The sequence below is a fragment of the Adiantum capillus-veneris genome, chromosome 27 (assembly GCF_014529385.1).
Source record: "Adiantum capillus-veneris isolate H3 chromosome 27, ASM1452938v2, whole genome shotgun sequence".
Classification (NCBI taxonomy): Eukaryota; Viridiplantae; Streptophyta; class Polypodiopsida; order Polypodiales; family Pteridaceae; genus Adiantum; species Adiantum capillus-veneris.
The window spans coordinates 41,604,056-41,629,212 of NC_140957.1; the positions used below are offsets into that span (position 1 = coordinate 41,604,056).

Genomic DNA, 25,157 nt, shown 5'->3' on the forward strand with positions numbered 1-25,157 from the left:
GAGTAACATGGGGGTTAAACAGGGCTGCCCACTCTCGCCAACACTCTTTGGGCTATGCATAGACCAACCAGAAGAGGTTATAACACAATGCATGAAAGAGGAGGTAGACATGCCACAGATTGGAACCATCATCCTCTTACTTCTCATATACGCAGACGATGTCGTCCTACTCTCGCATCATGCAAATACACTACAGAAAATGATGAATGCGGTGTCCGACTTTTGCAAGACTAGTGGACTCGCCGTCAATGTCACAAAAAACCAAAGTCATGGTCATCAAGACACATCACACAGGGAATCAGCCCATTATCATGTACAACGGACCGCGAACTTGAGGTCGTGGACAGGTTTAAATACCTTGGCATTGATATACCTTCCAACCATGCATGGGGGAAGTGCGCACAAAAAAGGATAGATGCGGGGAAGGCGATATACTACCAATTTGAAAACATGTGCCATCAAAGTACTACGCAAAGATGGGAGCTCAAGTCCATCATTTTTGACACATGTGTTGTGCAAACCGTACTCTACAGAGTCGAGGTATGGGGAGGAAGTATTTCAGCTCACACATGGAATGACATCGAGAAGCTACAAAAACGGTTTCTATGTAGACGTATGGGGATAAAGAACACCACTCCATACTCGGTGCTACTACTAGAAACAGGCAAGAAACCGTTCGAAATTTCAGCCCTCCAAAGAGTGTTCAAATATCTTCTCAAGATACAATCTATGCCCACACACCGTCTCCCACACATCGCATGGAAAGAGGGGTGTCTACTTTAAAAAACATACAAAAGCAAAATCATTTCATCAAGCTGGGTACAGGATATCAACAGATGGTTTGCGAAGTGGAAGGTGGACAAATACATAACTATGCAGATACCCAAGGGGAGAGAAGCTGATGCTTTGCTGAATTTTGATATAGACATCCTTGATGCGCTACATGACAAGTGGAAATCAGCCAGGCACAAGTCCAAATTTGTATACTATTGCAGGTATATCAACCCGCAATATTGGGAGAATAACAAGGTCTCACTCCCCCTGGCGCAAACCCATATCCGAACACCCATGCCGTGGCGAGCACGGAGAGCCATTACACAAATGCGTACGAGATTGCACATGCTAAGAATTGAAACAGGAGGGTGGCAACACATTTATGAGAAGAAGAGGTTATGCCATAATTGTGATATGGGGAAACCAGAAACCGAAGAACATGTAGCATTAGAATGTCATGCCTACGCGCATATACGAGGGATTTTTGACCCCTCATACAAGGATGCACCACTTTAGAGGACCTTTCTTAGCCGCACGCAACCCTCTCCAACCATTCTAGACATGTACTTTGCCCGAATACTCGAGCTCCACACACAACTACTACAAGACACCCATGACACCCCCTCTCTCGCCTAGAGGAGGGGAGACCGCTTGTAACTCTTATGGGTCCCATGGGTCATTTTGGCCCCCCGCGGACGATAATACATCATCATCATCATCTCTCTCTCTCTCTCTCTCTCTCTCCTAGTTTAGAGGCAGTTGGTCTCCCCTGGGGGTGTCACAAAGTGATGACGTGGCGGACAACAGAAACCCTAATTTCTGCCAGAAACCCTAAAATTCATGCAAACCCTAATTTTTGCCAAAAACCCTAATTTTCGGAAATCGCGGAGGCTGAAAAAAATAATGATGAGCGACGCGAATTTTACTTTTTTTATAAAAAAGAAGAGAAAAGACTCTCTAAGAGAGAGAGAACTGATGCTTTTTATTTTAAAAGCTTTTGGGGCTCTGCTTTTGGGCATCCCTTGTATCTTTAAATAAGTGGTGAGTGAGGGCTTCACTTCTCAGAGCATCTGGACGCAGAGTCTGAGAGTGAAACCCTAGCCACTCTCTTGTACTTTGATTTGATTAATATAAAAAGAAATACCGAAAGGGGCGCCAGTCTTTGGGGCCAATATCTCTAGGCACGGAACTCCGCCGGGCCAGTGCAAATCTATTGTGATCTGTGAATTGTTTTGAAGTGGTTATTTGGTGCTATCGCGGTTGATTCTTGACTTGGAGTGTCCAAGTCTATTACAGTGGTATCAGAGCACGACCGATTTCTCTTCTATGGAAAATCCGATCCCCAATTTTTTTTTTTCCGCGGCACCTATGGCTTCAGGCAATGATCAGTCGACTCTCTCTGCATCTGGAGATGCGGGTTGGGATCACAACGAAGATTCAGACAGAGTATGGCCTGCCTCGGCCTACTCAGGCGGAGCAAAGAGAGATGGAGCATCGTCAATTGATTGGCGATGCAACAAAGATGATGCTCAATTTTGCCAAGGACCCAAAGATGGCAAAATATATGAACCAGACCTCTTTGCAAGAGGTACAGATGGAGTGGCAAAGAACCACAGCACCACTCCCGAAACCCGCTCTCAAGAAACCTTCTGCCTCCAAGAAATATACGGAGAAGGAACTGGAGAACGTGGTTGATGCACGGATTGCTCAGCTCTTCGACGTGCAAAAGAAAGGCAAAAAGCACGGCAAAAAGCAGAAGAAAGGCACTGACTTCCCGGGATATTTGGGTCGGCGGTCGACATTTGACAAGGCAAAGAAATTGAAGAAGCGCGTCAACTTTGAAGACCTATCCAGTTCTTCTTCTTCTGCTTCTGACAGTTCTTCTAGCTCTTCAGACTCGAGCGAAGAAGACAGGAAAAGCAAAAAGCGAAGCAAGAAACAACGCTTCGGAAAGGGCAAGAAAAAGGCAAGGAAGTCTTAAGTCTCACCCATTGAGTGACACTTCTACAGAGGACTCGTCTACGGACAGTTCAGACTCTGACAACGGAAACTTTTATGCGAACCTGCTGCCTCTTCTGCCAGAAAGTGCTAGCGCTAGGTTTGCTTATATAAAACTTAGCAAAATTGCTCTACTCCAGGTGTATGAACAATGATGAAGTCAAACTCCTGTAACAGTAATATCCATCTTGCAACAGGGAAGATGCTTATTTGGTACTCTTTCCATCCACCTTGGATGGCTTAGCAGACAAATGGTACAGCCAGTTTGCCGAGAACCATTTTGCAACTTGGGCAGCCTTAAGACAGCAGTTCTGTGCAGCTTTCAGGCCAGGTGACTACCAGGAGAAGGTGTTGGATGAGTTGGCCAACATGGTGCTCCAGTTAGAGGAGACTTTTGCAGAACTTATGACGAAGACCAAGTCTCTGGTTGCCAAGCTTCCCCAGCAACCAGGTGAATTTATGGTGAAGAAGTGGGTAGAGAAGGCACAAAAGTTCTCAGCAAAAACTACGAGTCTCCGACCCGACGCCACTCTGGAAGAGTTCATCGCAGCTGCTACGAGGATAGAGGGGGCTAGGAAGCTGTTCACCAACCCCCCTCACATAGAGACCCCCTCTGTGTTTTTGGAAAGTCCTTCTGATCGTTTAACTTCTTTACGCAGGGAACTGGAAGCACTAAAGTTACAGCGAGCTCTTCAAGAGGAGAGGTCCTTCTCTCTTAGACAAGAGAAGCCTCCACATCACGAGGCATTGGAACAGATTAAGCGCGAGCTAGAAGAGCTCAAGTGTCAGCAAGAGACTAAGGCTACAGTTTGGTGTAGCTCATGCCTCTCTCCAGGGCACCCTCCACAGGAATGCCCCCTTCGGGTTTACTGCCACTTCTGTGAAAAATCTGGACATGAGGACAAGGATTGTTACTACCTCAAGGGATTGCGACAAATACAACAAAGTCTTTGTCCTTCTCTTCAGTAAGGGCCAGTACTTGCATCCAACATGGTTTCTCCCTGTGGCCATCCACACCACATGCCACCTTTGCTGACAGCCCCTCCTATGCAAGGTATGCAGAGCACTTTTCCCTCTCAGAGCTTTAATCATACCCATGCTCCCTCATCACCTCAAAGCTTCTATGCCTCCACCTCCAACTCAATGCACCAGGAGCAAGGACCACCTCGCCCTTCGACTCGCCCTTTGAATCGGCCCATTTTGTGCTACAAATGCGGGGAATATGGGCATTACCAAAGCAAATGCCCCCTGCCAGAAGGGTCCCCTCCTTGTCGTCTTTGCCCGGAAACGAAGGATCACTACAATAAGGATTGCCCTAAACTTCGTGCATCCACGGCTTCGAATTCAAGTCAAAGCCAGAATGAGTTTGCCTTTCCCAAGCTCAATTTGATAGCAGTGAGCACCGTTTCTCAGCCGCCCCCTTCTACCCACGTGGTTAACCCTCAAAATAAGCCGCCGCAGTTGGCAGAGGAGCCATCGGGCGTCCTCACCCGAGCCCAGAGAGCCGCTCTCGGTCTTCGCATTCCATCAAGTTCAACTCCCCCACACATTCTCACACCAATGGATACCTTGCCTACAACTGTTTACAAGCCATCCCCCAGTACCATGAAAGAATCCAAATCTTTGCTCTCTGATATTGATGAAGCTTTCTTGGAAGTAGTTTCCGATCTACAGAAGATCAAGGTACCAGAGGAACAACAGGTAGAAAAAGAGAAGCTTACAGCAGAGACGGTCTTGAAAAACACTTTCCAACAAGTGTCCCTCTATGACATGCTGCGACTAGATGCGAATTTTAGAAGTCACACCCTTGCTGTTATTCAGTCACTTTACCCCGGAGTAAGTCCTAGCGGCGGGCACCTCCGAGTGCGACCATCAGAGTCCTATATGATATCCAATTCCGCTGCTCCAGTCACTGATTATAGAAGCCCTCGCCTGACAGTGTCCGTGTTGGGTCGGCAATTCTCAGGAGTGATAGTGGATGGTGGATCTGGCATCAACTTGATGCCCGAGTTCACTATGTTAGTTCTAGGTCTACAGCCTACTCGTCTTGCTCCCTTCACAGTTACATTGGCTGACCAACGGACAGTCTACCCAGTGGGCATAATGGACAATGTGCCTCTGCAGGTACAGGACTTTACTTTTAACTTGTATTTTGTTGTGGTTCGTCTTCCCCAGGTTGAGGGCGGATTTCCTTTGCTCATTGGAAGATCATGGCTGCGACACACTAAAGCACTCCATGATTGGGGAAACGATGCAATGTGGATACATACTTTTGGCTCCCCGATGCAACCCATTCTCTTAGAAGGAGGTATGGATCCCGTGGTGCAACAAGTTTCTTTGTCAATGGAAACCAACCCTGAACATGAACAACCTACTCCACCTGACGGGTCGGATGAGGATCTGTTGGAGTGGTTGGATGCTACCAAGTCTATGCCTTGTTATGGAGTCTCTATTCACTCTTTGCCTGAAGGTACACCCTTTTCAAATGTTTCCATAGTTACTAAACTTAATGAGCCACCTGAGCCTTTGAAGAAGCATAGAAGCAGGATGAAATCTCGTCTACAGGAGTTCACTCCCCCTCAAACATCAACCCCTTTGGTGTCTCCTTCTTCTTCGACCAGAAGAAAGCTCTCCTCTGTGTCTAGCAAACTCTCTTCTCAAAGCCCGTCCTGCAAGATGAATTCCAAGATCATGATAGCTGTCTGCTCCTTACTTGTACCTATCTATCCTTATCCCCTCGACCTTACCCACAATCAGAATGCCCGCATCCTTAGGGTTCATAGTTGTGGCAAAGAGATCATCAAGAGCGCCGAACATTGTTGTTCCCATCAACATGAGAGTCACCAAAACAATAGAGAGCAGGCACTAATGTTGTCCCCAATGTTGTCCCTCAAATGTTTCCATAGTTACTAAACTTAATGAGCCACCTGAGCCTTTGAAGAAGCATAGAAGCAGGAAGAAATCTCGTCTACAGGAGTTCACTCCCCCTCAAACATCAACCCCTTTGGTGTCTCCTTCTTCTTCGACCAGAAGAAAGCTCTCCTCTGTGTCTAGCAAACTCCCTTCTCAGAGCCCGTCCTGCAAGATGAATTCCAAGATCATGATAGCTGTCTTGCTCATGATAGCTGAAACCGGCCTGTTCAATCCAAAAAGGGCGGTAGACTTTACTTTAAACCTTGATTTAGCTTTCACCCATTATTAGTCGTCTATTTTACCTGTACTTTCAAGACACAACAAAGGGGAGAGGGATACAGGCTGCTAGATTGCACCTGTATGAGTGGACAGACACCAGATTGGCCCCTAACTTAGGCGCCCCTTTCGGTATTTCTTTATTGTTCAAAAGAGGGAATAAACGCTGTGGTTCCTACAAGCTGCCCCGCACAAACTCGGCTGAATTTCCACTGTTCCAGCCCGATTTCGGCAGCATAACTGTACTAGAACCTTTCACGGTCAGTATTCCCACGCATTGACTGACTTTCCCGACGCATACGGGCACTTTGCAAAACCTGGCGAGAATCTGCAGCACGCTGAATTCTCTGTTTTCAGCCCTGAAAATGCGCCAGATCGCCTGTACAGCGGTCCCCTTGCGTCCCCGAACCTCCTGGGGGTATTAGGGTCCGTTTAGGGCCAAAACCCTAAACCTGCAAAAATACACAGCAGGCTGTAATTCACTGTTTCGGGCTCCGTTTCGCGTGCCGGTCGCATCCCTAGCAAGTCCTCGAGCTCCCGCACCTGTAGGGCTACTTGCCCTTTGAATCGGACGAGATTTCTGGCGTGAAACCTCTCCGAATTCACCTGTACCTGCGGGGGGATTAGCCGCTAGCTAATCCAGTACCTGTGCAAGAGGCTCTTGCCTCGGCAATCGCGCATGAACCCACACAACTGTACATTGGTCAAATGAAAAGCCCACTAGAGGGGCATAACATACTGCCAAAGGGGAGAGAGAGGGCAGTGCGTAGCGTGCAGGGCATCACTCCTGGCACCGCACTGTGCATAAGAGGGAAAGCAAGCACTCCATAGCTCTTAACCTGTGACAGAGACTTGCAAAATGAGCCTCCCAGCTATAAATCACGTTTTTGCCTTCTCTATAAGTAGTAAACTGGCCTCAAAGTGCCAAGTGTCACTCATTTGTGCATTTTCCCGCTTTAGACCCTCGGGTCTAAAAATATCTCACCTGCAGCCTCTGTTGACTTGGCCACAGAGTAACAAAATGATCCCCATGTCAAACTGCACGTAATGACGCGAAGACATTTTCAGGTCCCAAAATAGCAGTTCCCTAAATTTTAGGAGATGCTGCCATTGTATCTTTCTAGGTCATCCGACCCTCTTTGTACACTGTGGCCACATCCAAAACTGAAATGTAGCCTCTGTAGCAAAGGATTCCACTTTGGCTAGTCAATGACCCCACTTGGCTAACCATAGTCCTTGTCCAACCTTAGTGCTCTCTTGCCCTCAGGCCTGGACTCCCTCTGGACAGTTCCACACTAGCTATGCAATGCAGGGCAGTTAGATTTCCCAAGGGGTGTTTCCAAAAAGTGAAAGTAAATAGATAATAAGAAAGAAATCAACAAAAAGGATAGATAGTAGTCACACGCTGGTGACATACCCCCCTCTTGAAATCTCAAACGTCCTCGTTTGCATCTATGTCGTCGATGCTTACTGTCAACACTGATGTATTCAACACATGTCGACACATATACGACACATACATGCTCATTGTCAACCCTGGTGTATTCAACACCTCGTCGACTCATGTATTGCCTGCGTGTGAACCCTGTCCCAATGACATAGTGGTAGCTTCGCACTCTGCCATTGCTTTGAGTCACTAACTTTCCAATGACAAAATGGTAGCTGCACATTTTGCCACTGTCTTATAGTACACGTTGGATCCCGTAACACTTTCGAGCATACCCAAACCGACAGTTTAAGAATGCAGTTACACATGTACTCCTGAATAGAAGCAATCATTGTATCCTTGACAAACTGACAAGAAATACTCACTTCTATAGCACTAACCAAACTTTTGGACATTCCATAAGAGCAATTGCCAAACTGACAATCTGTACAGCTCTAACATTCATGTAACAGGTATTTGATTTGAGCTCACTTTAAATACCATGTACATCATTTGTTTCAGAAGCCATTGTCACACTGACAATCCATGTAGCTTTGAAACTCAAGGGGTCAAGGTAGGTTGCAAATCGAAGGCTTCCAGGTAAAGTGATAACACAGTTGGTGACTCTGCAAGTTCACCTTCTTCCATCCACTTAGCATCCATTGGTGGATAGTTTCTGAACTTTACCAAGTAACGCCTAGCAACCTTGCCTTTCACTTTCCTTTCTTTGTGTGCCAAAATCTGTTCAGGGACCAAGATCTCGTCAAGTTCCTCGACTTCCGGCTGATCTTCAGCTGGCATATCTTCTGGCACATCACCCACATAGGGTCTGAGAAGACTCACATGAAACGCATTGTGAATCTTCCAACTGTCAGGCAATTTCAGCCTATATGCAACATCACTGATTATGTCGCACACTTGAAAAGGCCCATAGTAACGCATGCTGAGCTTTGGAAACACTCTTTCCTTGCCCTTCATCTTCTTTAACCTTGCCTTTTCAAAGCGTAAAAGCACCCAATCACCAAGTGAATATACCACTTCACGACGGTGACGATCAGCTGCTTTCTTTTGCTTTGCCTGAGTCCTTTCTAAGGCCACTTTGACCTTCTTGTACATTTCATCCATGTCTTGAACATACTTATCTGCTTCAAATATCTTGTCCTTTGTATGCAGTATGGGAGGAACTTTCTTGCCACCTTCAACTATCTCAAAAGGTGCCTTGCCAGTTAATGAATGCACTGTATTATTGTATACATACTCCACCAATGGCAAATACTGCTCCCACCTTCCTTTATGCTCTGACACATAGCACTTCAGCAGATCTAGGACAGTAGAATTTGCCTCTTCCGACTGCCCATCTGTTTGAGGATGAAATGACGAAGAGAATTTGAGCGTGGTACCCATATTCTCAAACAAGCCTTTCCAGAACAAACTAGTCATGCGTGGATCACGGTCGCTAATAATCGACTGTGGCATGCCATGATACTTGAAAATATTGCTCATAAACAAGCGTGCCATCTGATCTGGCTTTATCTTCTTCCTGACAGGAATAAAATGAGCCTGTTTGCTGAATCTGCAAATAATGGTCCAAATACCATCGTTTCCTGTCTGCGTTCTCGGAAGATCAAAGATAAAATCCATAGCAATACTTTCCCATGGTTTATCTGGAATAGGTAGTGGTTGCAATAACCCTGGTGCCTTTTGCCTGTCAAACTTGACCTTTTGGCATATTAGGCATTCTCGCACAAAGGCATCCACATCCCTTCTCAATGTAGGCCAATAGAAGAATGTCTCTACCGCTTTAACTGTAGCATCGATACCACGATGCCCTGCATACGGTGGGACATGACTCTCTTCCATAACTTTGCGTCGCAATGGCTTTGTGACACACAATCTGCCATGCATCATCATGAACCCGTCTTTAAGAAGATAGTGTTCATGACGTTGTCCATCCATTAGTTGCTCGAAGACCCTTGCAAAATCTTCATCATTTGCATACTGTTCTCTCATATCATCAAGTTCATGATGATAAGGAATCGACACAGCTGAAATTTGTGGCTTCCTTGACAAGGCATCGGCCACAACGTTCTTCTTGCCTTCCACATGCACAATCTGAAAATGGAACATGGACAAGATATTTGCCCATCGCATATGCTTTTCAGATAACTTTGTCTGTGTCAAGAAGTATCGCAAGGTCTGATGGTCCGTTTGGACAACGAAATCTGCACCTAGCAGGTAGTGTTTCCAACTTAAGAGCGCATGAATCACAGCCAGTAACTCTTTCTCATAGACCTGCATGGTCATCTCTGGCCCTTGCAAAATTCTGCTCTCATAGGCTACTACCCTGCCATCTTGCATTAGCACTGCACCAATGCTACTACCGCAGGCATCACACTGGACAACAAATGACTTCCTAAGATCTGGCAACACAATGACTGGATCTGAAGTCATCTTTTCCTTTAAGAGATTAAAAGCTGAAATCTCTTTTTGTGTCCATCTAAAGGTGACTGCCTTCTTTTGAAGAGCATGTAAAGGTGAAGCAATCTCAGCGAAATTTCGAATAAACCTTCTGTAATAGGAGCATAGTCCCAAAAAGCTTCGGACATCATGCACCGTCTTCAAATTTGGCCATGACTTGATCGCTTCAACTTTTGCAGGATCCATTCTGACACCATCCTTTGAGACAATGTGTCCCAGAAAGTGAATCTCTTCCAGAAAAAACTCACTTTTCTTTGCATTGATGAGCAACCTATGACTGCGTAGCTCTTTGAACACAATGGCCAAGTGATGCCTATGCTCCTCTTCATTCTTTGAGTAGACTATCATGTCATCAAAGAACGTACCAACAAACTGCTGGTGTGGACGGAAAATTCTGTCCATCATCCTATTGAACGTAGCAGGAGCATTTGTGAGACCAAAGGGCATCACTAAAAATTCGTAAAGGCCAAACGTTGTTCTAAAAGCAGTCTTGTGCACATCCTCTGATCTAATGCGGATCTGATGATACCCACTCTTTAGATCTATCCTGCTAAACATAGCTGCTCCTTCTAATTTGTCCATAATATCATCAATTCTAGGTATAGGGAACCTATTCTTGATGGTATTCTTGTTCAGTGCACGGTAGTCGATGCACATACGCCATGAGCCATCTTTTTTCTGCACCAACAATACTGGAGAACAGAATGGAGATGAACTGGGCTGAATCAGCCCTTTTTCTAACAGCTCCTGTACTTGGCCCATTATCTCTTTCTGCTGAGCCGCACTAACCCTGTACGGAGGCTTGTTTGGTGGGCTACTGCCTGGCACCAAATCTATCGCATGGTCCTCGGGTCTCTCTGGCGGTAATTGAGACGGTAATGAATCGGAAAAACAGTCACTATACTGTTGTAAAAACATTGACCTTTCTTTATCTAGCACAGATAAATTTGATTCATCACAATCTGACACTTCACGTGCAAAAACCAAGTACGCAGAAAGATGCTTTTTCATTACAGAAGTAATAGCAGAAGCTGATACAGTAGGAATAGACTCCCCTTTAAGCTTTACATCCAGAATGTGAGTCTTTCCCCTGCTCTGTACAGTGATCTTTTTGTTGTAGGCATCCATGATTCCCTGTACACGAAATAACCAAGGAATACCTAACAACACATCACATCCGTCCAGTGGCATGATGTAAAATTCTTCAGCATCTACATAGGACTGGATATGTAGACGCAACTTTCCAATGATGGGTGTCACAGCCTCTGTATGGCCAGGACATGCCAAACCTGCCTCTGCTGTATACCCCATCTCTTCAGGTCTGATTCCCAACTTTGAAGCCAATTCTGGGGAAATAAAGTTGGCTTTGGCACCTGGATCAAAGAAGATAAGCACTGTTTGATCCCTAACCTTTCCCCATGCTCTGCAAAGCTCACTTGCATCTGAATTTGGCTTGTCGCCCACCATATCTGGCACTAGACCAGCCATGGGCTTCTTTCCCTTCCTGTCCTCCTTGTCTTCAGAATCAGCTGGCCTTTTCTTTGTAGGACAGTTGTAAGCAATGTGGCCAGGCTGCTCACATATAAAGCATTTGTTCTCTGTCCTCAGGACCTTCTTTTGCTCTTCTGACTTGCGAGGAAAACGTCTTTTCCATTTCTTTGCTGGTCCTTTTTCTGATTCAGCCGTAGCTTTGTCTTTCCCTGCGTTGGCTGACTCCTGAGTCCCTTTAGGAGCCTCATTGGGAACGTGCTTCTTGGCTGAATTTTTCTTGCCTGATCCTGCCTTGACGCCAGTGTTAAATTCACAATCTTCTCCCTTGAGCAAACCATTGCCAGTGTTTGCTACCTCGATGAGCTGCGTCAAAGTAGTGACTTTGGTCCTTGTGCAGTATTTTCTCAATCCTTTGGGTAGGCCACAACAGTATTTTTCAATCTGTTCTGTCAATGGCACAAACCTATAGGAAGTTACTGGAAGTAGAGCTTTCCAAAACTTCCGATTGTAATCATCCAGATTTCTGCAAGTGGCAGCATTAAGCTGGTGCCATTCTGTCATGACATCTGCTTCGAAATCATCAGATAACCATGCTGCTGCAAAAATCTGCTTGAAGTAAATCCATGTGGACGGAGCTTGCCCTTGAAGCAATAAAGTTGTCCACCATTGTCCCGCATTCCCTGTCAAGAAAGTGGCTGCCTTGCGGACCTTTGAAGCCTCTGTAAAGTTTCCCCCTGCATAGGCCTTGTCAAACTGCTGGAGGAATGAAAGAGCCTTCTTCCTGTCATCAAACCCTGTAAAGGTCGTGAATGACACTCCTTTGCCACCTTCTTTGTACGGAGTTGGCCTCTCCAGCGGCGTTAAATTGTCATATGGAAGTGACTGAAACATGGGAACACTAATAGGGTTCATCTGTGTTCCTTGGCCGCTATTAACTTGACCTGGAAATGCCATATTTGGCTGCTGATTTGTAATTCCAGCCATACCAAAATTTGCTTGTGGCATCCCAAATTGTCCCTGAGTGCTTTGAAACCCTGGTTGCATACCCATGACACTGTACATGGGGTTAGGCATCATCGTTTGAGCACCCCCAAACACTGTTCCTGGCGTATAAAACTGATTTCCAGGTGCATGACCAGCCATGCTCTGAAATACCGATCCACCTCCAAAATAGCCAGGGTGTACTGAAGGTGGTGGGAAGACCTGTTGCATAGCCTGTAAGTTGCTTCCCTGCCCATTAGAACCAGCTATAGGCTGCTGAAAGGTGGCGGGCTGAATTGGTACAGCTTGAAAAACTGGCATCTCAGCCACCTGTTCTTGCACCTTAGGTATACGTTGTGGAGACTGCATGTTCTCCGTCAAGTGTACAGGTGTTTCCATTGACTGTGCGGTATGAATCACCTGTGCTCGAGCCTTAACAGGCTTTTGAATATGATCCAGTGACCCAACTTGCTGAGACGGAACAGGAGGTTGCAGAAAGGCTAAAAACCTCGGATTCTGCATTACTTGTGTAAACATAGCCACAGCAGTAACCAACTGGGTCCTGAATATATCATCATCAGTCTGTGGTGGTCTTGAGGACTCACCCACTTCATGTGTCTGTTGACCCTGTGAAGAGGAAACCTCTTCAGTCACATCATCTGGTCTGTCAGCCATAATTACAATTCCCTGTGTCTCGTCTATGATCCCCTGTGTCTTCAAGCCGAAAACTGACCAAGGCTCACTTCTATGGGAAAAAGTGATTTAATCCCGTCGATGGAACCATGAAACCGGCCTGTTCAATCCAAAAAGGGCGGTAGACTTTACTTTAAACCTTGATTTAGCTTTCACCCATTATTAGTCGTCTATTTTACCTGTACTTTCAAGACACAACAAAGGGGAGAGGGATACAGGCTGCTAGATTGCACCTGTATGAGTGGACAGACACCAGATTGGCCCCTAACTTAGGCGCCCCTTTCGGTATTTCTTTATTGTTCAAAAGAGGGAATAAACGCTGTGGTTCCTACAAGCTGCCCCGCACAAACTCGGCTGAATTTCCACTGTTCCAGCCCGATTTCGGCAGCATAACTGTACTAGAACCTTTCACGGTCAGTATTCCCACGCATTGACTGACTTTCCCGACGCATACGGGCACTTTGCAAAACCTGGCGAGAATCTGCAGCACGCTGAATTCTCTGTTTTCAGCCCTGAAAATGCGCCAGATCGCCTGTACAGCGGTCCCCTTGCGTCCCCGAACCTCCTGGGGGTATTAGGGTCCGTTTAGGGCCAAAACCCTAAACCTGCAAAAATACACAGCAGGCTGTAATTCACTGTTTCGGGCTCCGTTTCGCGTGCCGGTCGCATCCCTAGCAAGTCCTCGAGCTCCCGCACCTGTAGGGCTACTTGCCCTTTGAATCGGACGAGATTTCTGGCGTGAAACCTCTCCGAATTCACCTGTACCTGCGGGGGGATTAGCCGCTAGCTAATCCAGTACCTGTGCAAGAGGCTCTTGCCTCGGCAATCGCGCATGAACCCACACAACTGTACATTGGTCAAATGAAAAGCCCACTAGAGGGGCATAACATACTGCCAAAGGGGAGAGAGAGGGCAGTGCGTAGCGTGCAGGGCATCACTCCTGGCACCGCACTGTGCATAAGAGGGAAAGCAAGCACTCCATAGCTCTTAACCTGTGACAGAGACTTGCAAAATGAGCCTCCCAGCTATAAATCACGTTTTTGCCTTCTCTATAAGTAGTAAACTGGCCTCAAAGTGCCAAGTGTCACTCATTTGTGCATTTTCCCGCTTTAGACCCTCGGGTCTAAAAATATCTCACCTGCAGCCTCTGTTGACTTGGCCACAGAGTAACAAAATGATCCCCATGTCAAACTGCACGTAATGACGCGAAGACATTTTCAGGTCCCAAAATAGCAGTTCCCTAAATTTTAGGAGATGCTGCCATTGTATCTTTCTAGGTCATCCGACCCTCTTTGTACACTGTGGCCACATCCAAAACTGAAATGTAGCCTCTGTAGCAAAGGATTCCACTTTGGCTAGTCAATGACCCCACTTGGCTAACCATAGTCCTTGTCCAACCTTAGTGCTCTCTTGCCCTCAGGCCTGGACTCCCTCTGGACAGTTCCACACTAGCTATGCAATGCAGGGCAGTTAGATTTCCCAAGGGGTGTTTCCAAAAAGTGAAAGTAAATAGATAATAAGAAAGAAATCAACAAAAAGGATAGATAGTAGTCACACGCTGGTGACAATAGCTGTCTGCTCCTTACTTGTACCTATCTATCCTTATCCCCTCGACCTTACCCACAATCAGAATGCCCGCATCCTTAGGGTTCATAGTTGTGGCAAAGAGATCATCAAGAGCGCCGAACATTGTTGTTCCCATCAATATGAGAGTCACCAAAACAATAGAGCAGGCACTAATGTTGTCCCCAATGTTGTCCCTCAAATGTTTCCATAGTTACTAAACTTAATGAGCCACCTGAGCCTTTGAAGAAGCATAGAAGCAGGAAGAAATCTCGTCTACAGGAGTTCACTCCCCCTCAAACATCAACCCCTTTGGTGTCTCCTTCTTCTTCGACCAGAAGAAAGCTCTCCTCTGTGTCTAGCAAACTCCCTTCTCAGAGCCCGTCCTGCAAGATGAATTCCAAGATCATGATAGCTGTCTTGCTCATGATAGCTGTCTGCTCCTTACTTGTACCTATCTATCCTTATCCCCTCGACCTTACCCACAATCAGAATGCCCACATCCTTAGGGTTCATAGTTGTGGCAAAGAGATCATCAAGAGCGCCGAACATTGTTGTTCCCATCAACATGGGAGTCACCAAAACAATAGAGAGCAGGCACTAATGTTGTCCCCAATGTTGTCCCCTGCTGCTATAGGCTCCTGGCGGCAGGCCCTCCTCCATTGTTGCCGGCTCCTACAGAATCCTCCCTTGGTGCCGGTTCCTGCATTCTGTTGTTCAGCAGATGAAATTGTCGCTTTCCACAGGCACAAGCATGATGATCGCCTGTGCGGTAGGGCGGTGTCGCCTTGGTATATCTTTTCTCATATTGACTTTGGGTTGCAATCAGTAACGGTAAGCGATGGTGAAGTTCAGTATAACTCACAGGCCGCTTCTAAAGCTGCAGATTGTAGCAAGAAGCTTAAATGTAGGCTGTGGAGGAGAGCAACTCCATCATTCCCCACCACTCCTCGTCCCCCTACTTCCCCTCACCCCTACCCACCTCCTCTCGCCCCTACCCTCCCCCTCCCCCTCCCCCTCCCCCTCCCGCCCCTACCCACCCCCTCCCCCCTCACCCCTACCCACCCCCTCTTGCTCCTACCCTCCCCCTCTCCCTTCCCCTCCCCCTCTCGCCCCTACCCACCCCCTCCTCCCTCGCCCCTACCCTCCCCCTCACTTACCCTTGCCCCTACCCTCCCCCTCTCGCCCCTACCCACCCCCTCCCTCCTCACCCCCCCTCGCCCCTACCCTCCCCTCACTTACTCTCGCCCCTACCCTCCTCCCTCACCCTCCCTTGCCCCTACGCTCCCCCTCATATTCCCTCGCCCCCCTCACCACCCCTCGCCCTCTTGCCGAGCCCTCGCTCCCTTTTCTCACCAGGGCCACCTCGCCCCTTCGGGTGAGGAGCCGGAGACCTCGTGTAATTTGTAATTTAGAAATCAAGCGAGCCTCGGGCCTTGTTCCCTTGATTCCTCGGGCTAGCGACACAAAGGGGAGAGCAAGCAGCTTCCTGTAATCGGATCACACAGCAGAGCTTTTGGCTGTTTCCATGTGGCTTTCAAGAATTCACCTGGTTGCCATCCTGTTGCTCTTAATGCTTTTCGTTCTGCCATCACTATGGAGCTTAATCTTATTTGCGGTGTTACTACACCTTATGGGTATCTCTCATTAAAGAGGAATGCTGTTCAAGAAAGTGTTGCAAGGTTCATCTGCAAGGATGGACCGGTCATTTTCGTCTCACTAAGGCTATGGAGAATAAAGATGCGTTGGATCCAAACCGAGCATATCTCTTTGTTGTGGAGCTTTGTTCTGTTTTGCCAATTGGGATTCTTGGATTATGCAATCATACTAAGTCCCACCTATTCAAAAGCTAAAACATTTGCAAGCAGTGCAATGTGTTTAAACTCCACTTTTGGGCCTAGAACCTGCTTCAAGAAAGATGTGCAGATGCAGTACCTAATGGTTTTCTTTCACAGTTTTTTCAGTATTTCCTCTCACCGAAACAGTGAGCGGTCTTGTGGCGGGCAACCTGTAGCAGGCTACAATGTCACTTTCACAGGACACAGTTAGTACAGTTGGTCTAGGCTGTTTCACATTGGACGGACCCTTTGGGTTGGGGAGTGACACGTGGCAGGGTACCGACGGTGGTCTAGTGGACATCGTGGCCAGGTCACCACATGGCTGACATTTATGAGCCGTTGGTGGCTCTTTATGGTGTTACATATGAGTAGTAGCGGTTGGTCATCGGGATGACCTTCTTCACCTTTGGTCCAGCATCGTCGTCGAGAGCAGTGAGTCTATACACAGAGCACTGATTCACCATCCCTGCACATCGGAGCCTCAACACCCCCATTGTACCTGTGAGTCGTGGGCTGGAGCTGAGTATACTGCCACGCCAGAGTCTCAGTCTTTGAGATAGTCGAGTCATATGTTCTGGTCTGTTGTTTTGTCTTTGTGAGCTCTGTGGATGTTTATTGTTTCCTTTCTTTTCAGTCTGTTTGAGTGAGATTGTCACGCACATTGCATTGAGGACCACCCACTGTAGAGAGCACGACACATTATCCGCGCTACACCAAGCATTGTAGAGATTTGTGCAATCATAAGTAGACCACTCTCGCCATAGAGAGTGAGGCCTTTAGAGGAGGGTTTTACACGTCTCTGGTGTCGTATCCTCTTCTTTATATCTCAGTCTCATACACTTCCACGCACAGTGTCCATTCACTTTGTTTGTGTCCATTGCACTCTCTCACTAAAGGAACAGAAGGCTCTCCCTTCTGTAAGTAAAAGGAACCCTTGAGCACAGTTTGGAGCACTCATCTTGAGCAAAGTTCAAACATTCATTCCGTTGCACCTTACATTGGTATCAGAGCTTTGGCAGTGTTCTGTATCACTCAAGGAAAGAACCACAAGAACCACATTTTTTTTTTTTGCTTATTGCGGTGGCACGTAACCCAAGTCTTCTTAGGCGTGGCGATTACTAATCGTGTTTCTTAAGAGTGATAGGAAACCCAAGAAAGAAGGGCTTGTCCAGCCTCCCCTTGTGCCTCTTTTCACTCATTGAGAGCGGACCGTGCACTTGTGGCCGGCCAATCGACATGAGGTGGGAAAAAACAACCTTGGTGTGAGCGCAAGGCCACCTAGCGGAAAAGAGTAGAACTCGGGTGAAGAGAAGATCCTTCTTTAACACATATTGCAAGCGAAAGAAGAATCTCAAGAACCTCAAGACCCGCAAGAACCTCAAGAACTCAAGAACCCCAAGAACCAAGACTCCCAAGAACCCAAGTTCCTCGTGAATTTAAGAACCTCAAGACCACAAGAAACCTCGACTTCAGTGGCTGGCCATCACTCGAAGCGAAATGGATATTTCGCTTGGAAGTGATGAACATTTTCCCCACCAAGAGGTTTTTCTGACCCTTCCCCTTCCCCATCTATGCCAAGGATTGCATCAACTCCTATGGAGGAGTTGAAGCAGTTGTTTATGGAAAGGAAGTTAGAACGCGAAGCAAGAAAAGAAGAAAGAAGAGCCAAAATGGAGCACGAACACCAAGAAAGAATGGCAGTCATAGAGCGTGAGCACAACGAAAGGAAAGCCGCCTTGTTGCGACTTTTTTCTATTGTGCATGCGTAGTTTGCACAAAATCAGGAAAATGAGACTCTCTCAGTCTCTTCTTCTCCACAGCCTGATACACAGGATTTGCATGATGATTTGAATGATAATGATGAGCATGATGATTTGCATGATCAAGATGTGATTTCTCACAAGCATGATGATTTACAGGAAGATGATGTGATTATTCATGAGCATGATGATGTGATTGTTCACATGGTTGCTGGTTTAGTTGATACTTTCTCTAGTGAAGCTAATCTCATTGCAGAGACGATCAATCACAAAGAACCGATCTTGGCTCTGGAGTCGAGGTCCAAAGAACCCGCACAGGACGATTCGACCAATCAAGAAGAAGCGATCTTGGTTCTCGAGCCTAGGTCCAAAGAACCCTCACAGGAAGTATTATGTGTTCGCATGATTCATACGCACGCATTGTTTGAGTGTTTCATTCGTGATCGTTTCCTGTAATTTCGTCAGCGTCTTTATGTGATCCTTTTTCTAGGCATGACATATTGTACATTGAGCACGTTTCACTCATGAATGAACACAAATGTATGCGGATTTTTCATGAAAAGCTGAAAAGTATGCATTTACGAAAGTCACATTCCATGTCTCTTCCTTGGCATGACACATTTGTAGAAAGAGCACATGAAAGTATGAGCACCAAGCATGGGCATTTCCGTTGTGAATTGCCACAGTTGATTGCTTTAGATCATAAGAGAAAGATTCGATCTCATTGTTTGCATGTGTTTGATGAACGGTTTGGCACTCCGTCTATTTGTTCATCTACATTACATTCAGTCTTTAGAGAAGACGAGATTTTTTCCAGTCACTTTACATGGAATGGGTGTGTTCATGGTTTTGTGTTGGAAATGGTTTCAGGAATTTTCAGACATGGAGATTCTTGAAGAAGGAAGAAACATGACTCTAGATGAAGTTGAAGCATTGAAGGAGCCACAGAAGACTTTGTGTCGCTTTCGGCGCGGCCCAGAGAAGCAAGCGTTGCAGACCTTTCTGAAGTTCAAGTACCGCACGATCCACACATTAGAGTGGGCCGGCGAAGAGTCCCTTCCAGGATTCCGGATGCTATTGGCGATCTTTCTTGACGCCATACAGTTCGGTACAGTACCTCACTTTGAAAAGGAGGGGATGTCACGTGACACATCCAACCCTATGTGTCCGTGGACAAGCTACAACATGACCAGGGTTTAGTTCATTCAAGTCAGTGTAGAATAGGAAGTGATCTGGCACTTTTGTGAGTCTGTTCGCAGATCGTGCATGTCTAGACACTTAGATTAGATGCATATCCTCTGGTTGCACACAGCATGATCATAAGCATTCCCATCAGAATCCATCAGAATTCTTCAAGGGAATTTTCCAGTGCATTTAACCTATTTTCCCTATTTTTGACATTTTTCACTTATTATTTTTAAGTGACTTTTGTTGGAAAGTAGGTAGGGCAAATTGAGTAAGTTTGTATATAAGTAAACCCAAAGCTAGCACTTTTTGACAGAAGAGGCCGCAGGAGCACCTTGCTCAACAGGCACCTTCTCAGCAAGACCCCCCCCACAGTAGCCCTAGCGTTCTCAACCATCTGAGGACCTAGCGTTTTTGCATCAGATCAGCCTTGGTGTTTTGTGCATAGCAGATCAGCCCCGGCGTCATCACGACACAACAGATTAGCCTAAGGTTTTGCATTGCAAAACAACCGGCGACAACAGAAGACCATTTCAGCCCTAGCGTTTTTGGATCTGCATCATACCCCAGCGTTTTGCAGATTCACCGCAATGGAACGTCAAGAACCACCAGCGTTTTTAGTTTTCAGCCTTTAGCAGTCGCAGATCAAGTCCGGAACCTCGCAGATCTCACCTTCCCGCAGCAGTTCCTCGTTGCACGGTGAGATCCATCGAAGTTTGCAGTTTCAGCCCGAAAAACACAGATTTCAGCATCTGCGTTTTCAGCGTGTCATCGTCACATCGTCGCCATCGACATCGTCACCGACACAGAGTGTGAATTCAGCAGATAAAGATTTGCAGATTTCAGCCCGTCTCATCGTCGTCCTCATTGTCGTCGACATCGTCGGCAAGTCCAAGCATTGTAGAGATTTGTGCAATCAAAAGTAGACCACTCTCGCCATAGAGAGTGGGGCCTTCGGAGGAGGGTTTTACGTCGTCTCTGGTGTCGTATTCTCTTCTCTATCTCTTAGTTTCATACACTTTCACGCATAGTGTCCATTCACTTTGTTTGTGTCCATTGCACTCTCTCACTAAAGAAACGGAAGGCATTCAAACATTCATTCCGCTGCACCTTACAATCTATCTCCCTGCAATGCCAGCTGTCGCGAAGACTCTAGTGCTAATCAAGCATATTTGTCTCTAGGGAGAGCCCAAGTGCTATGCAAAATGAAACATATCTAATCCTCTTCCAGACCTCGTTTTAAATTACACACACACACACACACATTTAGACATTGCAGCTTAACTCTCACTAATATCTTTGAAGCATGCACAAAATTTCATCACACACACACACACACACACTCACACACACACACGGAGAATGATTACGACATGTAACCACGAAGTGCACTAATGTTCGGCTCTCTAATCATTCAATTCCAAAGAGAAATTAGAGACTAATCCACTTTAAAACATCAATGAAAAGTATAAATGAGAATGAGTGAAATTAGTATCCAAAGTTACAGGAGCATGTAACCTCAAGAACATATGGCAATCTCCACTCCATATTCTAATTCTCTAAAATGAGCTTAAAAGCATGCATTGCAAGTGTTGGAATTAGGGCTGCAGGAAAACACACACAGCTTGGGAGAAGACGAAGGAAGCTCAAGGCACACAAAAGAGAGTATTACTTAGTGTGCAATGGGAAGATAGATAGCCCTAGAATGATGGACGTATATACAATGCACGGGGGAAAAAAACTCCTAGTGAGGGAAAAAATGCCCCGGCGGTCCTAAGTGTGTTCACACACATCACTACCACATGTATATGGTAACAAATCCCCCTTGGAGTGATGCGTTGAACTGGCACATGAGTAAAGGGAAGTGCCATGCCTTGAGGACATGATCAATCCACAAAGGGGAGTAAGCCTAAAGCTTTGCGGAAAGCTTCAAACTTCTCATGAGACAATGCCTTTGTGAAAAGATCTGCAAGGGTGTCCTGTGTTGACACATAAACCAGCTGATCTCTCCTGTAGAGAGCCTCTCCCTGACATAGTGGTAATGCACCTCAATGTGCTTTGTGCGAGCATGAAAAAATGGATTCCTCGCAACTGCCAGTGCGCTCTGACTGATAGTGTAGATAGTGTTGGCATTGTCCTGTCTAACACCCAAATCAGCCATAAGGCATCTGATCCATACACACTCAACCGTAGCTATGAAGACTGCCATGTACTCAGCCTCACAATTAGAAGTGGCCACATTAGGTTGCTTCTTGATCAACCATGATATAAATGAACTGCAAATCATGAAACAAAAACCACTTGTGGACACTCGTGTGTCAAAACAATTAGCCCAATCTGAGTCTGAAAAAGCATGTAAGTCTGGCGGCAATGGTCTCCCTTGGGATAAAACAAGCCAAGATATAAAGTGCCACTTAAGTAGCGGAAAGTCCTTTTGACAGCCTGCCAATGCTTAGACCCTGGGCTATAGATAAATATACTGACATGTGAGACTGCAAACTGAATATCCGGCCTCGTGCTGCAAACATAAATGAGGCATCCACATTTTGGTAAAGAGTGACATTTGCAGGATCACCAGCATCCTGTATCCATGGGAGTTGCAACATGTTTGCAATCCTCAAGTCCAAACTTACATAGCAATGTTTCTATGTAACTTTCTTGAGACAAGGCAATACCACCATCACACTGCTTAAATTGTATACCCAAGTAATGATGCAACAACCCCAAATCTTTCATTTTGAAAGTAGCATTCAAATAAGCCTTAAATTCAGCAATATGTCTCTCATTTGGTCCAGTGATCAGCAAATCATCTACATAAAGAACCACAATGAGAAATACATCACCCTCACGCTTTACATACAATGTGCTTTCTGTTGGACTGTTATGAAAGCCTAGCACGAGGAGATTGCTTCAACCCATACAAAGGTTTGTTACATTTGCACACTTTATTCTCTTGTCCTTTCTTGACAAAACCGCGAGACTGCATTACATAAACTTCCTCAAATATGTCACCATTTAAGAAAGCAGTAACAATGTCTGATTGATGTACATTCCAACCAAAATGAGCTGCCAATGCACATAGAAAACGTATAGTAGTCATATGACAAGTGGGAGCAAAAGTCTCTTCATAATCTATGTCTTTTTGCTATGCATAACCCTTTGCAACAAGTGGAGCCTTATAGCGATCAATCTCACCATTTGGCTTGCGTTTCAACTTGTAAACCCACTTCGTACCAATGGCCTTTTTTCCTCAACATATTGTAAGCAAGACATAGCCAAAACATAACAATCTAATGCATAAGATGCACGGCGAGAGCCTCAACGAGTGCAACTAGACTCAAGGTGCATCCAATTTACTGTCACGCAATGTATGCACCAGCTATTTTGGCATACCTCTAGCCTGCTCTTTTTCAGCCATTTCCTCCTTAAGTACATCATGTACATCTACATTAGTAATAAACTGATATGTAACATTTTCAAAAACCTCCATAGGCTGTACATTTGTCTCATTGGAATTTACATTTTAACTTTCACCACTGAAAAGAGGCAACAAAGTGTCAAAAATGTCTTGTGAGCTTACATTACTGTCTTTAGTACATGTCAACAAGGGCTGAACAGAGTCTTCCATATACACAACATCCCGTGAAACCAGAATACGCTTTGTTTGTGGATGATACAATCTGTAACCTTTGCTTTCAGCACTATAACCAACAAAAATACATTTGACAACCTTATCATCCAATTTTCTGCGCTGTGTTTGTGGCACCAAAGCATATGCCAAACAACCAAAACCACGCACGTGCTCAATAGAAGGCTTTCTATCCTGCCATGCTTCATATGGAGTAATAGACTACAAAGCTTTCGTAGGTACCTGTTTAGTACATAAGTGGCACACATTATGGCCTCAAGCCAAAAAGAATGCGGCAAAGCTTGACTTTTGACTATACATCGTGCCATTTCCATAAGTGATCCGTTTTTCCTCTCAGCAACACCATTTTGCTGAGGTGTATAAGGCATTGTACATTGGTGTTATATCTCACGACTACCTAGAAATGCATTAAATTCACGAGACATATACTCCCCCCCTCGATCGGAAAATATGAGTAGAAGCTTTTGAGGGCATGTTCGGGGGAAGGCATCATAGGTTATTTGAACCAAAAAATATGTCAATACAAAGACTAGCTACTGTGCTAGGACATGGAGGCAATACATAGAGCGTGTAAGTCCAACAATGTGAATATGATGATACAATTCTTGGGGAACTAGAAGCTAATAGATGCAGAGAGAAGCCATTGATGGAACATATCTAATCGTCTTCCAGACCTCGTTTTAAATTACACACACACACACACACACACATTTAGAATTGCAGCTTAACTCTCTTTGAAGCATGCACAAAATTTCAACACACACACACACACACACACGCACACACACAAACACTTATCTAGTTGACAACTCTTGGACTAAACCTTGGCCGACTGGTTCCCTCTTTGGTAATCTCACTCTTGCTATCTCCTGTGCCTCATACATGCTTACATAATGTTTTAAAACAACGAGGCAATTGGTAATGAGTCATTACTTAGCTCTCTTGGATGGATAATTGAGGTCTCTTGGGATAGCTTCCGACAACGTTAAAATTCTCTCTCTCTCTCTCTCTCTTTTTCTCTCTCTGTCTCTTTCTAACACTATCCTCGTACAGTATCATGGCACATGATCAGTTCATTTTTGTATTCTTTGCATAAACCTTGAGATGTAATATTCTCATAGGAGTGGTAGTATTGGTTTTTAATGATACTTATGCAACATATTGGTATTTCTAGCTTTAAATGCCTCCCTCAGGCAACCAACACTCTCGCCGAATCACTCTACAGATCGCGTCACTATGTGCACTGACCCACCGCATGAAGGATCGTGCTGGCAACTGGCTAGTTTACATAATGGTATATCCTTGGGAAAATTTATGAGGTTGTGCATATATACATCAATCCACGCACATGAGCCCTCATAACTCTCCCTCTCAGCTGCTTCGTTGACCTCATAACTACACATGGAAAGGGTATCTCTGACTTTTAAGCGGGCATTTGTTTTCACTCGCCAAGCTTGGCTCTGAGAGTGCGCAGAAGCTGAGATTACGCAAGACAAACCACTCAATACACACACACACACACACACACACACACACACACACACACACACACACACACACACACTGTCGAATGCACATAGAACACACAGGTACAACTCGTGAGAGGGCTCACGAGCATGCAATGCTGAAGTTCTCAGGTTCTCTCTCTCTCTCTCTCTCTCTCTCACACACACACACACACACACACACACACAAGGGAATCTCTCTCTGCCTTGCGAGTTTGGAGCTCTCTGCATTACCGGCTTTATATACAATATTGGGCTTCGGCAACTCTTCTGGCTCTTTGACTCAATGGACGACATGCTGGCTCTTTGGCTATGCTGAAGGACGACCATACTTGGTAGCCCATCTGATGGACAGGATATGCTCCTCTCTCTTCTCTTTTTGCTCGTCGATCCCTGTCGAGGATTAGCGGTGTGAGGTAATCCCATGCTCATCAATTTTTGCTACCAAGCTTCCTTGATTGCCGTCTTTATCTTTGTATTTGGCTCTATGCGTATTTGGCTGGAAATAGTGTAGGACCTGGAAATTTTTCACATGCTGTACATGTCACGTCCACCCTGGCCCCTTGCACATAAGGTTACTGACCACACACACACACACACACACACACACACACACTTGCAGGCATG

The 25,157-nt window shown here is 45.7% G+C and overlaps 1 protein-coding gene across 8 annotated transcripts in view; it reads left to right on the forward strand.

Annotated features, from left to right (window-relative positions):
• Positions 1-25,157, forward strand: part of LOC147421837 (uncharacterized) — a 51,818-nt gene that overhangs the window by 11,166 nt on the left and 15,495 nt on the right. The window contains exon 3 of one of the 8 annotated variants that reach the window (XM_086502680.1): positions 19,062-20,305. The exons of 6 other annotated variants lie outside the window; for them this stretch is intronic. The gene's annotated coding sequence lies outside the window, so the exon portion shown is untranslated. One more of the 8 variants, XM_086502679.1, reaches the window with a different exon arrangement.